Source organism: Chiloscyllium plagiosum, chromosome 34 (genome assembly GCF_004010195.1).
Source record: "Chiloscyllium plagiosum isolate BGI_BamShark_2017 chromosome 34, ASM401019v2, whole genome shotgun sequence".
Lineage (NCBI taxonomy): Eukaryota > Metazoa > Chordata > Chondrichthyes > Orectolobiformes > Hemiscylliidae > Chiloscyllium > Chiloscyllium plagiosum.
Genome location: NC_057743.1, coordinates 32,745,793 through 32,762,278, shown reverse-complemented (window position 1 = coordinate 32,762,278; position 16,486 = coordinate 32,745,793). Strand labels below are relative to the sequence as shown.

Genomic DNA, 16,486 nt, shown 5'->3' with positions numbered 1-16,486 from the left:
GAGAAAACTCTCTCCAGAAGGGTTCAAAATTAAAGTGAAAAATCTTGGATAGATTGCAGGTACTTGAAGTTAACAAGGCACAGGATCAGGTCAGGTGCATGCAAGAACTTTGAAGAAATTGCTTAGAAATTGCTTACATGGTTCAGTCTTTCCTGAATTCAGGAGTAGTGGCAAAAGGCTGCAGAATTGCAAACATTACAGCCCTGTTCAAAAAGGATTGGAAGTACAATCCCAGTAATAACAGCCCAGTCAGTTTAATTTTAGTAGTGGGGAAGCTTTAAGAAACAGTTATTTGGGATAAACTTAGTAGTTACATGGAAATATGTGGGTTGATTGGGAAGAGCCAGTCTGGATTTCTAAAGGAGAAATCACGTTTAGCCAACTTGTTGGCATTTTCTGAAAACATAACAGAAAGGCTCAATGGGGAAATGCTGTTGATGTGATGGACATGAATTTCCAGAAGGTGTTTGATACAGTGTGACACAACACACTTGTGAGCAAAGTTATCGGTCAGATATAAAAGGGACAGTAACTATGTGAATAAAAAAATTGGCTGTGATAGAAAACAGCCAACAGATCTTTTTTGGACTGGATCAAGGTTTGTAGTGGAGTTCCTAGGGGTTGGTTGGGACTCTTGCCTTTCCTGATATACATTAGTGTTCTGAATCTTATTGTGCAGGGGACAATTTCACAGTTTGCAGGTGACAGGAAACTTGGAAGATTTGTAAACTGTGAGGAGGACAGGGTTGTACTCCAAAAGGACAATGGGGGAAGGTGAGGACTGCAGATGCTGGAGAGTCAGAGTCGAAAAGTGTAGCATTGGAAAAGCACTGCAGGTCAGGCAGCATCTGAGGAGCAGGAGAGTTGACGTTTCAGGCATAAGGAATAAAGGGCTCATGCCCAAAACATCGACTCTGCTGCTGCTCGGATGCTGCCTGACCTGCTATGCTTTTCCAGCGCCACTCTTTTCGAGTTTCAAAGGACAGTGACAAGATGGTGGAGTGGGTGGACAGATGGCTGATGAGGTTTAGTTGGAAGAATTTTGAAAGACAATATCAAATAGGGGATATATTCTAAAAGAAGCGCAAGAGTAGAGGGACCTGGTTGTATAAGTGCACAGATCATTGAAGGTGACATGACAGATGGTGAAGGAAGTTAATGAAGCAAACAGTGTACTCAGCTTTATTAACAGAGCATAGTGTATAAGAACAAGGATGTGATGTTGAATTTGTATAAGAATTTTGTTAGGCCTCAGCTGGAGAATGGTGGACAGTTGCAGATGTCACATTATAGGAAATATGTGAATGGATGGAGAGGGTGCAGAAGCAATTTACAGAAATAGCTCCAGGAATAAGAAACTTCAGGTTCAACTAAAGCATTCAAGGGAACATTGGATGATTATTTGGATAAAAATACTGTGCAAGAGAATAAGGAAAAAGCAAGAAAAAAGGCATTAGGTAATGGTGCGCAGGCACGCTGGGCCAAATGGCCTCCTGCTATGCTGTAACAATTCTGTGCTTCTGTGATTTAGTCCATCACTTCAGAGCAATATTGAGAGAGAAAAAACACTGCCAGGAATAAGAATGCAAAAATGTGCTGTCAAGGGTTGTTGACGCCAAAATTTAGCATTTCAGCACTGGCCTTGAAATGAGGAGCCTAGCACCAATCCAAGATCAAATTTGGGATCTTTGTCATTTTAAATGTGCAGAACCTAATTGTATGCTATTTTTACTTAAATGATAGTTTGCAGGATTCTTTTTGGCATGTTGTTGATAATACATTCCGTGTGGTTAAATAAATAAAGGGGTAATTGATTTGCAAACAGCTATTGAAGTGTTGAGAATCTACACCCACTTATTGCTTCAGTTTTGTTTGTCACCTCCAGGTGCAAATCTTCTTTGTTTCTGGATTGCTATGATCTAGTGAGAAGAGTTGTGGTCTCATCTTTTGACCAAGAAATCAGGCTTACCTATTATGCCACCCTTCCCATCACAATAACTCAAGAAGAGATGGAACCTGGGGATCTAGTGTTCATTTCAGGAACCTACTTCAAATCCAAAAGTATTGTCAATTCTGTGATCTATCATTATTGTATACACCACATTGGTTGCTTTGATTATATCTAAAGCTTTTTGCATTTTTAAATTTCCAAAACAATTTAATTATCATCATCGCAATTGTAAAATTAACTATTGATCAGCTGCGATTCCCACCAACTATCAAGCAACCAATTCTCAGCCTTTTGTTACTCATTACCAAACCACTAAGACATTTGTGTAAAAAACCTCCATAGATAACTCAACCACACATCCTTCCATCTTTCCTACAGTGAAAAACCTTACTTCACTGTTGATCTTAATTCTCGGTAACTCATTTAAGAACAGAAAAAGTATGAATTTCGATTTGTATATTTACACTCGGAACCCTGGCTAGAGTCTATTGTACTACTTTAGTCATATATAAGCCATCTTTTAACTTTTGGGTTATAACAATTCCAGCAAGGTTTCTTCTTTTGCCCCACCACAAATACTTTAGAGTCTTCCATAGGATTTCTCTTTGTCACTCAACCTCAGCTGCATGCTCTGTCTCATTGACATTGTGAAGGAGTGGTGCAATCTTCTGGTGGCACTCAGTTCTACCTCTCCACCATCCCCCTTGACTTTGCCACTGTTGTCAGGTCACCTGTCTTGGGTGAGCATCGATATTCCTCTGTTTCAACATTAAGGAGAGGAAAACCATCCTGCTCATCTACCCAGAATATTAGTTACCTCAGAGATCATCATTGGATTGAACCAAGCTGCATGCAACTTTGGCATCTGATATGAATTTCTAATATGTAAGTGCTCGATCATATAAAATAAACTGTTGTATCTATCTCTGTAGCAGTCAGTTTTAATCCTACTTCGAGGCACTTGTTGCTGAAACATTCACCCACCATATTGTGACATTCAGATTTGACTGTTTCAATGAGCTGCCGGTCAGTTTCCTATTCCATTTCCTCCATAAACTTCAGCTGGTCCAGCCTCTTGATTAGCACCACATCCTTAAACACCCATCGCCTCCATCACTGATTCTCAGTCACATCAATGTGTACAATCTACAAGATGCACTTCAGAAATTCGCCTTAGACAGCAGCTTCCAAACCAACAACCACTTCCACCTAGAAGGATAAGGGAAGCAGACACTTGTGAACAATACTCTGCAAGCAACTCACCATCCTGATCTGGAAATATATTGCCATTCCTTCCATGTCGCTGGGGCAAAATCATGGAATTCCTTCCCTAATGGCATTTTGGGTCCACGTGCAGCTTATGGACTGCAGCTGTTAAAGAAGGTATCTCACGACCACCTTCTCAAGGACAACTAGGGATGGGCAATAAATGCTGGCCACCCCATGCTATGAGGGAATTTACAAAGTTGCTAGTTTCCTGCACCTTTAAGAGTTGCCCACATGAATGAAATTGAAATTGAAATTGCTATTTTGTTTCTTCAACAATAATTAGGTTAGATTGTTGAATCGATGCCAGGAAAGACAGAGCTTTTCTTTTGTTAAACTTATCACAATCGGGGAAACTGTGTGCTATAGAGGGAAACCTTCTCAGTAATCTCCTATGCACAACAGTCCTATCAGAGACCCTGCCACATTATCTGTTTACATTGAGGACACAAATATCTTGTATCAAGAGCTAGTCATCCCTGTAAATGTCCTTTGTTGTGCACAGCCTCTGTATTTTAATTCATGGTTCCTTTACGTTGTGTTGCTAGATTTAGGGTGTGTGCAGCAGGACATACAGATTGCTGCAGTCTTTCCTGCATGGCTACACATACGTTTGGCTCAGCAGGACTTCTGCTAGAGACCTCTTAGTGAGTCAGTAATTTCTTTTATTTCCCTTTTCCTCTTACTTAAGAGCAAAATTTCAAGACTGATGTGAGATTCGGTAGAACTGCTTAATTGAAATTTATTGTGGAAAGTTATCCTTTGGAAGATGACTTTTGGAAGGGCAAGATGCTGTATTGATAATTGTGTGATCTGCATTAAAAGTAGACCTCAAAGATTCATTATTACAATTACCACACTGTATTAGGTCATTATTTTCAAGGGATGTATTGTGATGGGATCTTTCAGTCACGAAAGAAACTATTTCAAGGATAAGAGAAGGAACAGCTAATAATTTTTGCGCCCATCTGTACATCAAAAGACCCTTTCAGTACAGTGTAATGTGTTATTTTTAATTTATTTTTATTATTTGTTTATCAATAAAGCATCTCTACCCTTATGGTTAGAATGTAGAACCCACTACCACAAGAAGTAGTTAAAGCCTTTACACAGAGGCTAGCTCAGCATATAAAGGAGAAAGGAATAAAAGGTTGTGATGGAGTTAGACAAAATAAGGTGGGAGAAGACTGTTGGAGCATAAACCTTGGAATGGAATGGAATACCTGAGCTGACTAGTCTGTTTCTGCGCTGTACATTCTATGTACAGTGGAAACTCAATTATCCGAACGAGACGGGAGGGCACTATTTCGTTCGGATAATCGATTATCCAGAAAATCGATTATATGCCTTTCTTCTGGGGCTCAGAGTTTTTAAAGACTGCTCCCCGTTCAGGAGACAAGCAGCAGCACACAGCACGCAACACCCCACCCCCAACACCGCACCCCCCTCCCCCCATCCATGTCTAGCACTGCCTCCCAACCGGGTCCAACACCGTCCCCAAACCCACCCCCACAACCCGGTCCACCGGCCAAGTCCGGGGCATCCGGACTGTACACCAACAACAAGACTGCTGTTACAGCTGCCTTTGTGGGGTAAGTCTCCAAAGAGCACACACACACACAACCTTTTACTGCAAAGCTTTGACCAATTTCACATTTGCCCCACACAGGACAATGTTGGAGAGATTATTCCTGGGAAGCTGGGGTGGGGGTGTGGTGATGGTTAAGGTACACCCCTCTGTAGAACTCCAGGGAAATTGTGGGGGGAGAGAGAGGGCGGGAGGTCAGTCATTTGGAGACGGTGCCTGTTTAATCACTGTAAACAAAAGATGTGATCACTGTTGGAAACACATCTTTGATGTAATGTATCTATTGGGACCTCGAGATTTCCTTCGGATAATCCAATTTTCAGTTAATTGGTATTCGGACAATCGAGGTTCCCCTGTAGTTCCATTAATAGTAACATAAAAGCCACAAGAAAAAAATCAGTGTTCATTTCACAGTGTGCATTCCTTCATGCTTTGCAGCTCCATTTATTACACTCTCTTTACCTGCTTTATTAAAATACTGAACATTTTTTTCCTTTTGCTTACAGCCATACGCCAACGCCGTGACATTGTCCATGTTGAGATTAGATTGGAGATGAAGAGTGGACTCTTGATGCTCACTGGGCAAGGGGCATAGTTCAGTGTTTCAAATCCTTCAAGTTTGTTTCCAGCTCTTCTGGGAATATGAAGTACCATTTAAATTGATCAACATATGGCCACAGGGGATCTGTATGAGGTAAATGCATGATTATTACTGATCTGGAATATCTCATAGATTCACTAGATTGATTCCAGAAATGAGGGGTTTGTCTTATGAAGAGGGATTGAATAGTTTAGTCCTATGCTCTCTGGGATTTAGAAGAATGAAGGGAAATCAAATTAAGGTATTCAAGATGATAAAAGGTATGGATAAAATAGATGTGGAGCAGATGCTTCCTCTTGTGGGGCATTCTAGAACGACAGCTCATAGTCTTAGGATAAAGGGTAGCAAATTTAAACAGAGTTGAGACAAACTACTTCTCCCAAAGTATTGTGAATCTGTGGAATTGATGACCCCAAAGTACGGTGGATGCAGGGACAGTGAATAAATTTAAGGAGGAGTTAGACAGATTTTTAATTGGTAATGGGTTGAGGGGAGGAAAATGGAGGTGAGGAGCGTATCAGCCATGATTGAGTGGCGGAGCAGACTCGATGGGCCAAATGGCCTAATTCTGCTCCTACATCTTATGAACTTATACAGAGCATCCACAAGAATTGCCTTATTGAATCTAGTTGAAAATAAATAGAAGATGCAGCCAAAATAATCAAGTAATCTTCCAGACTCTCTCATATACAAATACACCGAGGATTAGGGAGAAACAGGTCAGCAGTGATGTAATGATTCTGATTGGCAGAGCTGAGTTTTCCCTACTGACTTTGGAATTCTGCCATTAAATGCTCCATTGAAAACATTCACTCTTTGTGAGTCTCCCCAGAGCAACAGTTAAGGACCAGGAGCTAGTTTTTCTGTCTCATTTAGAATGGTTGGTGGGCTTTTGAAAGTGGAGGGTCAGTCAGAGACCTTTCAGCTAGAAACCAACAATAGGATGCCACCATGAGGGGTAAATGAAGGAAAGGGCATCCGAAAATATAGATGGTCCCTCTCTAGTTTTTTCAAACTCTGAAGTTAAAATGGCCTTTTCAGTCTGACAATTTAGGGCTTGCCCGTCTCAGTTCCCACCTCCATAGTGAGAAACCTGCCCCATCTCTTTCTTAATATCATTGTGAAACCAGCCATGCGGTCCCAGATTAATTCTCCCTCTTATCTCCTCCTTTTCTCTTTTCTGATGAAGATATAGATGATCATCACTCATCACTTTAATTATGATATATCTGAAATGGGGATCTAAATAATGCTGGGAGTACTGAGTTTCCAGTCAATACAATGGTACTTTGTGGTGTCTCACGTTTGCTTCAATGTGACATGTTAAGACTTTGCCTTTATGCACATTTGAAAAGACAGAGGGAAAGGCCAGCTGACCCCTCAATACTGGCCCAAACTCTTGTGATGCAAGCAGTGATTGTGACACAGTGATATCTGAGTGCAAGTCCTGAGCTTTACCACCTCTACAATGTACATTGAATTCAATCGCTCTGAGCGGTAAATCCCAACTCTAAAAGCACACCAATATGGACTTATTTTTCACTCTTTTGGGTGAGTTGGGCTGACAATATGCTGCCAGAGTATGCGATTACCTGGGAAACTGCATACAAAAATCTCATTTCTTTCAGACAGAAAGGAACAGTGTAAAATTGACTTGGGCGGAAGTCATGGAACATGTGACGTAGGCGATGTCATTGGCGGTGTTCCGTTGAGTGACCTCAGTTGGGGCGGTAGTGGGTGTGGCAGAGGCAACTACAGGGGCGGAGATAACATGTCGAGTAGACTTAGCATTAGTTTCAGTGATAAAACCTTCTCCCACCCTGCCTCCAGTAAAAACACTATCCATTCTTCCCAATTTCTCTGCCTTCCCCACATCTACTGCCAGGAGGACCAATTCCACCATAGAACACCGCAGATGGCCTCCTTTTTCCAAGACCGCAATTTTCCCGGCCATGTAGTTGACAATGCCCTCCTCCACTTCCTGTACCTCCGCCCTTGAACCCCACTCCTCCAATCACAACAAGGACAGAACCCATTTGGTCCTCACCTTCCACCCCACTAACGTCCAGAAACATTGCATCATCCTCCGCCATTTCCGCTACCTACAAACAGACTCCACCACCAGGGATATATTTCCCTCCCCACCCCTATCTGCGTACAAGAGAGATCATTCCCTTCACAACTCCCTTGTTAGGTACACACTGCCCTCACCCCCCACCCCAACAATCCACCCTCTACTCCCAGCACTTCCACCTGCCACCACAAGAAGTGCAAAACCTGCACAAACACCTCCCCCCCTCACCTCCGTCCCCAAAGGACCCTTCCACATCCAACAGAGATTTCCCTGCACTTTCACACACATCATCTATTGTGTCCTTTGCTCTTGATGTGGTCTCCTCTACACTGGGGAGACAGGACGCCAACTTGCAGAACATATCAGAGAACATCTCTGGGACACACACACTAAACAACCCCACTGCCCCATGGCCTAACACTTTAACTTCCTTTCCCTCTCCACCAAGGACATGCAAGTCCTGGGCCTCCTCTACCACCAAACCATAATGACGCGACACCTCATCTTCCACTTTGGGACCCTCTAACCACGTGCAATCAATGTGGATTTCATCAATTTCCTCATTTCCCCTCCCCCCACCTTATCCCAGATCCAACCTTCCAACTTGGTACCGCCCTCATGAACTGTCCTATCTGTCCGCATTCCTTCCCACCTATCCGGCCCACCCTCCTCTCTGACCTACCACCTTCACCCCCACCTTCATCTATTTATCACATTCCCCCCAGCCCCACCCCACTCCCATTTATCTCTCAGTTCCCTTCGGCCACAAGCCTCATTCCTGATGTAGGGTTTATGCCCAAAACGTCAATTCTCCTGCTTCTCGGATGCTGCCTGACATGCTGTGCTTTTCCAGCATCACACTCTTTGACTCTGATCTCCAGCATCTGCAGTCCTCACTTTCTCCTCCTTGGTCAATTTCAGACCAGTTCTGATTGGGCATTGACCCACAGCATAACCCCATCCTGATAGGGCAATCTCACTGAGGAAATCAGTAGGATTGGGAAATAAAAACATCACATTGGTGCATAGATGATTAGAAGGGGTTGGAAATAAGGGTATATTGTTGGAGAATGAATGAGGAAGATTTACTGTGTATCTGACCACTATTCTATGTGATATAGGAGTGCTTAATGCAAAATTCTCCATCACCCAATAGCCATTGCTTCTCCATCTCGATAAGCCGAATATTCACAAACGAGGAAATTAAGGACAGTTTGTGCAATGTGTTCTGATGACGTCTGTTTCAGTCAGAAACAATAACTTTTAAATAACATCTTTATTCTGGCAAAATATCCCAAGGTGATTCACAAGAATTTTATCAATCAAAATTTGTCACCGAATCATGTTAGGACATTTCAGAGCAAATGACAAAAAGTTTGGTTGAAGAAATGGATTTTGGGGCACACCTTAAAGGTGTGGAGGAAGTTGCAAAGACGGAGAGATTTAGGGAGGAAATTCCAGCAATTCAAACCAAGTCAGCTGAAAAGACAGTTGTCAATGGTGTGGCAATTAAAATCGAGAATCTGCAAGATTTTGAAATTGGAAGAATGCAGAAATCTCAAAAGCGTGTAAGGGTGGAGGAGACTACAGAGACAGGGTGGGGTGATATTATGAGGAAATTTAAATGCAACAAAATGAGCAAGCAGATCTTAAATTAATTTTAAGCCAATTTTGTCATAAAAACAGGCATAGGTGACCACGAATAGACAAATTTGCGTCTACTGCAACTTCCCACATTGCCACTTATGTCTCTCTTGTGTGATATATCCAATTCCCTAATGATCATTTTTGGTGTAAATTTGAGATGTGCTCACCATCTCCAGCAGTGGCAGATGTTCATTTGCATGTACCAACCATTAAACAAATTTGCATCTACAACTATAAACACAAATTTGTAATGCAAAGCTTAGTTTGTATTCAATTTATCTCCCAGATATTAATTTTTGTTTGGCCTGGTAATATTTGCTAAGGAAGCCTTGAGCCAGGAAGCTGAGGTCTATTTTGCGTGGTTAGTTGTTTTGTTATGTTCTTTTCTTTTAATCCATCCCTTTTCAGCAAATTGACATCCATCAATTTGGTAAAAAACAATCATGAGGAAATAGACCATTTTATAGCTCTTATCATGAAGCCAGAACAAGTGTGCCTAAGGTTAGCCAACAGCATAGAAAATGTTCCCTACCCTGTTTCATAGTCATAGAGTCGTACGGCATGGAATCAGACCCTTTGGTCCAACCAGTCCATGCTGACCACAATCCCAAACTAAACTAGTCCCACCTCCCTGCTCCTGGCCCATATCCCTCCAAACCTTTCCTATTCATGTACTTATCCAAACGTCTTTTAAATGTTGTAATTGTACCTGCCTCCACCACTTCATCTGGAAGTTCATTCCACACATGAACTACCCTCTGTGTAAAAAATTTGCCCCTCATGTCTTTTTAAAATCTCTATCCTCTCCCCTTAAAAATGTGCCCCCGAGTCTTGAATTCCCCCATCCTCAGGAAAAGACAACTACTATTAACTCTATCTTTACCCCTCATTATTTTGTAAACTTCTATCAGATAGCCTCTCAACCTCCCATGTTCCAGTGAGAAAAGTCCCAGCCTATCTTTATAACCCAATTGTGAAACCTCCCCATTGTAGTATTGTGACATTTCATTCTTAATATCAATGACTCTATAAGTCCCTGTGTCAAAATAATCATTTTCTGCTATTTTCTTCTACTTTTCAATCATGATGAAAACGCCAATTGAAAACCAAGGTAACGTTTTACAAAAGGACTTATCAAAAAAAAACAGAATGTGGAGGTTACATCTACAGGGAGTTATTCAATTCAAAACATGTATTGTGGGATTTATGTGTGTATATATATTTGAATGGCAGTTCTTCCTGGGATTGAGATATTTGCATTTGCTTTGAGCTACTTTTTGAAACAAAATGCATTTCTCTCCTTGTCAGTAAAACTGTGCAACCCATTTGAAGCTATCTGAAAAGATAGACCAAAGAGAATCTCTGGAACTCTCTCCCAGACAGCATTGTGCTTGTACCTACCCAAAATGGACTGTAGTGGTTCAAGAAAGCAACTGAGCACTACCTTCTCAAAGCAGCTAGGGATGGGCAATAAATTCTAGGTAAGCCCATGACACCCAGACCCCATGAATGAATAAAATAAAACAGTGGACAGCAATTAACCACTGTGCAATGGTTGCTATTCTCAAATCTTAGTAGCAGATGCATACTGTGAGAAAGGGTTAAAACAAAATGAGTCACCCCCTCTGATCCACTTTTTTTGCAGACATGTAGATGAACAGAAAACACACAGGAACGGAATTGATCCCTCTTTAAATTTGCACATGTGAACCCAATGAAGTCTTCAGAAATGTTCCATACTTTTAGCTGTAGGCCTTAGCAGAGGCACGCCTGCTTTCTCATCAGGCCAAACAAGACAGATAGGAGTGTTCCAATTGTGGCTAGATCTTTGCATCACCTTGTTTCCCATGGGCTTCACACCCTTCTATACACCTCAATTTCTGCTGCTGCAGCCTTATACTCAGCAGTCCGCTCTCCATTTCAGCACAGGCTCTGCCCCCGCCTTGAACAATGTGGATTATGATGAGATTTGTGGCAGAATTCTGCAATATGTCCAGTGAAACATATCTCAACATTGGGAGCAACTCACTGCATCTTTTATACACCTATTCAGATGAGGCAAATTTCTCACTGGGCAGCAGCATGCTGCCAATTAAGGAGGATTGTCTTTTGTTAAATGCCTTATAAATAGCATAACTTTCCTCATTAGTCTTCAGCTTCCTAGATTACCAAATGCATTGAAGTCAGAGGGAGTGATTGACAAATTCAGCTCACTGTTGGCTGCATTGAACCTCCATGTTAATCAGTATCAAACACCATCTTGCTGTATAGCAAACCGAGTCTAACAATTACAGCCGAATCAAAAAGTGTGGTGCTGGAAAAGCACAGGCGGTCAAGCAGCATCCGAGGAGCAGGAGAGTTGACGTTTTGAGCATAACCTCATCATCAGGATTGCTGATTGCACGGCAAACACACTACATATTTATGTAATCAAATGGCTATGTCAAAAAATGGGTTCGGCCTAGACCTCGGTTCAGTTGAGTTGGGACAGTGTGGTGATGTTGGTCAGGAGTCTTGGGACTGTCAGGCACAGGCACAGTCTGCACACAGTCCAGGGCTTGACCGTGGCCAGTTGTCTCTTTGAGCCAGGCACGGTCAGGGGAAAATGGGCAATAATCAGTCCTGTAGAGCATCCACATCGAGATTCCGCCACAGAAGATGGATAGGGTCGTCGGAGGCTGAGGGGTGACCTTATAGAGGTTTACAAAATTATGAGGGGCATGGATAGGATAAATAGACAAAGTCTTTTCCCTGGGGTCAGGGAGTCCAGAACTAGAGGGCATAGGTTTAGGGTGAGAGAGGAAAGATCTAAAAGAGACCTATCGGGCAACGTTTTCACACAGAGGGTGGTACGTGTATGGAATGAGCTGCCAGAGGAAGTGGTGGAGGCTGGTACAATTGCAACATTTAAGAGGCATTTGGATGCGTACATGAATAGGAAGGGTTTGGAGGGAAATGGGCCGGGTGCTGGCAGGTGGGACTAGTTTGGGTTGGGATATCATGGACGGGTTGGACTGAAGGGTCTGTTTCTATGCTGTTCATCTCTATGACTCTAAGATGTTTTCACTAGTGAGGGAATTCAAAGCCGGTGACATAGTTACAGAAGGGGATGTTCAGTTAAAAAGAATCAGCGATTTCCTTACCCAGAGGGTAATGAATGCCTGAAACTTTCTACCCTAGAACATTGCAGAGGCTCGATCACTGAAAGTATGTAAAATGGAGTTAGATAGCAGGGATTTGACAGCTATGCTGAGCTAGCATGAAAGAATAGTTGAGGCCTGGGCAGATCAGCCATGATCTTGTTGAATGGTAGGAAGTCTTGATGTGCCTACTCTTGCTTCTACTTCTATGTTCTTGTCGCAACTAGTCAGGGGAATCAAGTATTATCAATCAGAGAGCTGTAAACACAGTGGCCAGGGGTTGGTCCATCCTGTCTAAGGGCTAGTGTGTGGCAAGTACAGTCCCAGGGGTCCATATATTGATGGTTGAGGAGAGATAGTGGGAGAGTCAAGACTGGGGATTGAAAGCAAAGGCATGTGCTGAGTGGGGACAAAGGCAGTCATGGAGGAAATTAACCATAGCAGACAAACACATCTGTTCTGCAGCAGTGCTGCGCTCAATGGATTCAGGGTAAAACATGAGATTAGAAACTGTCAGAAGTCTGCAATGGGTACTGGTATAGGGCCATTTCACTGTGAGGATGATGGTGGTGGGACGAGGTTGGAAAGGGGGGATGAGCATGGCAGAAGGTTTAGGTCAAATGGATGGAGCTGAATGTTCAGATCAATCTGGGTTCCTTCTCCTAAAAGTCCCAGAGTGGCACTTGAACCTACAGCTTCTGGCCCATCAGTAGAGACACTACCACTGTGCCAAATGACCATAAGATTGCAAGTCCATTTTCAATACACTCTGACGTGGTAAAGTCAAAATATTGCTTCTCAAGGTCAGTTCCTCTGGGGTGTTGCAGACCATCCTGGGAGTTTGTGAATAATGGCAGGAGGGGTGGATCATTGCACTATGTGGCAGAGATGGCTTTATTCAGTTTGGGAATAAAATGAAGTTATATTGCGTACCTTCAGAACCTGCCCAGAGTCACTAGAACAAAGTCAGCCAGATTTTGCTTTGCACCTTCCTTCCTTGCCTGCATTGCCTGTGAGGTTTTGGTGGCTTGAACCTGGAGGAATTTAGTTACTAACCTTGCTTCTTCCTCAGCACACTCACACAATTTCAGCAGACTTTCCTTGCAGGTTCTATCTTGAGCCAGGTTTAACCATCTAGATTCATGCTCAATTCTCCACAGGCGGACAATGGCCACAGACTGAGCACTTGCAGAAGTTTCTGAAGGTGGGAATGGTCAACATCATAATGCACCCCGGTTTGAACCTGAAGTGGCAGAGAGGCAGAGAGCAGTAGAAGAACTTTCCAGGTGGCAACACATCCTAAAACAGGATGTATTGTTGCACTTTTGAGAGTCTTCATAGAAATCTGTCTGGACATCCAGGCAGTAGCCATGTCAGATAAATTATATTGTATATTTCCCTCATAATGTGACTCTAAACTTGATCTGTGTCATTGGAAATCTGTCCTTCACTTCTAATTCCTCTAAACTGTACACAACTCCAATCTGCACTTGTAACTGTGGGAGAGGGATGTTTAAAATGGTTTGCCAGTGTAAGAAGTGGATCTCTCCATCCCTAGTGATCACCATGGAATGCCTGCTGGGTGTGAGCAGAAATAAAAACCCCTTCAAGATTCAAGTATGATATAAGATCAAAATCATAGATAAAGCTTTTATATTTTTATAAGTAAACCTGACAAAGATAGCATCAATACATTGCATGTAAGTACCAATGTGTGTACACATATAAAGAAATAAAAACATTCGCAGAGATGAGCATTATGTGTATAACCATTGACACGTCCATACATGGTGATGTGAGTTGTCACTTTTTCATGATTCCTCAAATCTTCATTCTATAATAAAATGAGAAAAAAACACATCAATGAGCATGTGTCTTTCAGGTATTTTCATTTAGAGTTTACTGCTGTATTCATAAAGTACGACAGAATAGAGATTAGGGTGGAGAAGGAGTTCTGAAGGTGCAGGATCTAAGAGGTAGGTTTTTGGGGAGTTGTGAGGATGGAAAATTGAGGCGGTGGTGGGAGTTGGGGGCGATACATGTCAAACCGCCATAGTCCTCGTGGACCAGGAGATGACTGGTAATGGTTTCACTTGACAGTCACCCTCAGGCAAGTTGAAAAGGAGAATCCTTCATGGTAACCTCAGCTGGTCCAGGAATTGAACCCATACTGTTGGCATTACTCTGAACCACAAACCAGCCATCCAAGCTAACTTACCCTCAAACGGCAAAACATGTAAGGGTGGGGAGTTGGGGATGCACGAGTTATAAGAGTATTCAGGGAAATGGGCTGTGAGGTGGTTATTTGAGGGGGAGTGTGGACAGGGTCTTTGAGGGTGAGGAGTGGGCAGGGCGGAACTGTGACTATGGGGAGTTAAGATGGGCAGGAGCTGTCTAAACTTAAAGAAAGACCAAATGTGATGTTGAGCATAATGTTCAAAAGATGGATTTATATACGAGCGTACACAGTGATACAAAGAGACAGTATGGAGTTTAGTGTGGAGTAATCTGAGTCTGTGCAAAAACTCATGAATGTTACTGGCGTTAGATTTCACACTATTAGAATTATCCTTATTGTGGTCACCTCCAAAATGAATCCAAATCCAGCCTGATCAAAACAGCAGTATATGCCAGCAGATCTCAACCTGGTTCCACACGAGTTTAACACGAGTCCATGTGAATTTTTTTTCCCAGAAGGATGCCACCCCTAATTGTTTGCCGTTGAACAGTTGATAACATTTTCATTTCTGAGTTACAAGGGTCCAGGTTCAAACTTATTCTAAGACTTGAGTAGAACAGTGCAGATTGATCTTCAAGAGCTGAGGGATTGTGCTGCACTAACTATCAGTGATACAGCTTTTGGATGAGATACTAAACCGAGGCTTCAAGGTGCTATGGCAGTATTTTAAAGACATGCAGAGGCAATTATCTTTGGTGGTTCTACAAATATTTATCTATATCACTAGAGGAGCAGGATATGAGCTGGTCATTATCAGAGTGCTATTTGTGAGATTTAACAGCTGGGTTTCATTTAACACTTCAAAAGTACCTCATTGGCTGTAAAGTGTTATGAGATATACTGTATAAGTTCAAGTTCTTTTGCCTTTTCATAACAATCCCCTAATCTGGTACCGTTCTGAATCAAATTTAAACATTACCTTCAATAAAATTCTTCTCAGCTTTCTCAATCTGTAGTTAGTATTTTACATTTACTCTGTTCACTTAGCAAGAAATGGTGTCGAAAATTGAATAGTTTCTTGTACATTGATATAAATATAACAGCTAAAACTAGTTAATATAGTATATATTTAACACAAAGTAATCCCAAATCAGTTATTGGGTAAAGCATAATTGTTGTTTATAGTTCAATTAGGGGTCTATTTAGCCTTTATCAAGAATTGTGTTCGGGCATGTTTTCAGTAGCTGGGGTTGGAATGTATAATTTGTTCTTGTAGTAGTTGTTGCCTAGTAACAATAGTTGTTCATAGTTCTTTGATGGGGGTGGGGGGAGGTGGGGTGGTTTGAGGGAGGGAGAGGAGGGGAAAATGATCTATCCTCAGCTAGGCAAACAGGTGTCCACTGGGTGAATGAACAAATAGTAAATTTTCTGAAACATTTGCCTGGTTTTGGTTGTAAGTATTCTGTAGTAGTATGGGGGTGGGTTGAGCATATTGGAGTTAGCAGGTCATTTAAGTAGTGTATGTAGAGTTAGGTTCTATGTTCACTTTATAAATTGGTGACTCAATTCCAAATGGTTCCAACTTAAGTTGGTTTCTCAGAAATAATGTCCAACAGTTCAATTTTTTTGTACCCACAAATAAATATGCTGCTTAGTTTCCATTTTGTTGTCTCCAGGATTTGCAAAATGATGCCTCTATATTGAAAGGATACAACTGGCTTATTAATCAGTTATCTCACTCATTACTATTTATCGGAGTTTCTTGTGCACAACATGACTGCCAGATTTGCTAAATAGTAATTAAATGCATTTCAAATGCATTGTCTGAGTTGGAATTATGGTGTTACTGAAGTCTACACCTCTGGCTATTCAAGAGCAAAAGCTAAAAGTAAAGATATGTAAGATGAAAAGACCAACAATACTAACCTTATTCTCCCATATATTTTGAAAATGCATCTTTTATCCACCTTGTGACACTCTTACAAAACTTAACAACTGGAGTTCGGGTAGCATGGTTAGAGCATCTGGAGAAGATTCTGA

General features: G+C 41.9%; 1 protein-coding gene across 16 annotated transcripts in view; it reads left to right on the top strand.

Moving 5' to 3' along the window:
* LOC122540403 (protein polyglycylase TTLL10-like) overlaps nt 1–16,486 on the top strand; it is a 330,185-nt gene that overhangs the window by 190,724 nt on the left and 122,975 nt on the right. For 15 of the 16 annotated variants that reach the window (XR_006309280.1, XM_043676098.1, XM_043676103.1 and 12 more), the window contains one exon: nt 5,312–5,499. The exons of the other annotated variant lie outside the window; for it this stretch is intronic. The gene's annotated coding sequence lies outside the window, so the exon portion shown is untranslated. The remainder of the gene's footprint in view (nt 1–5,311; nt 5,500–16,486) is intronic. 16 annotated transcript variants of the gene reach the window in all.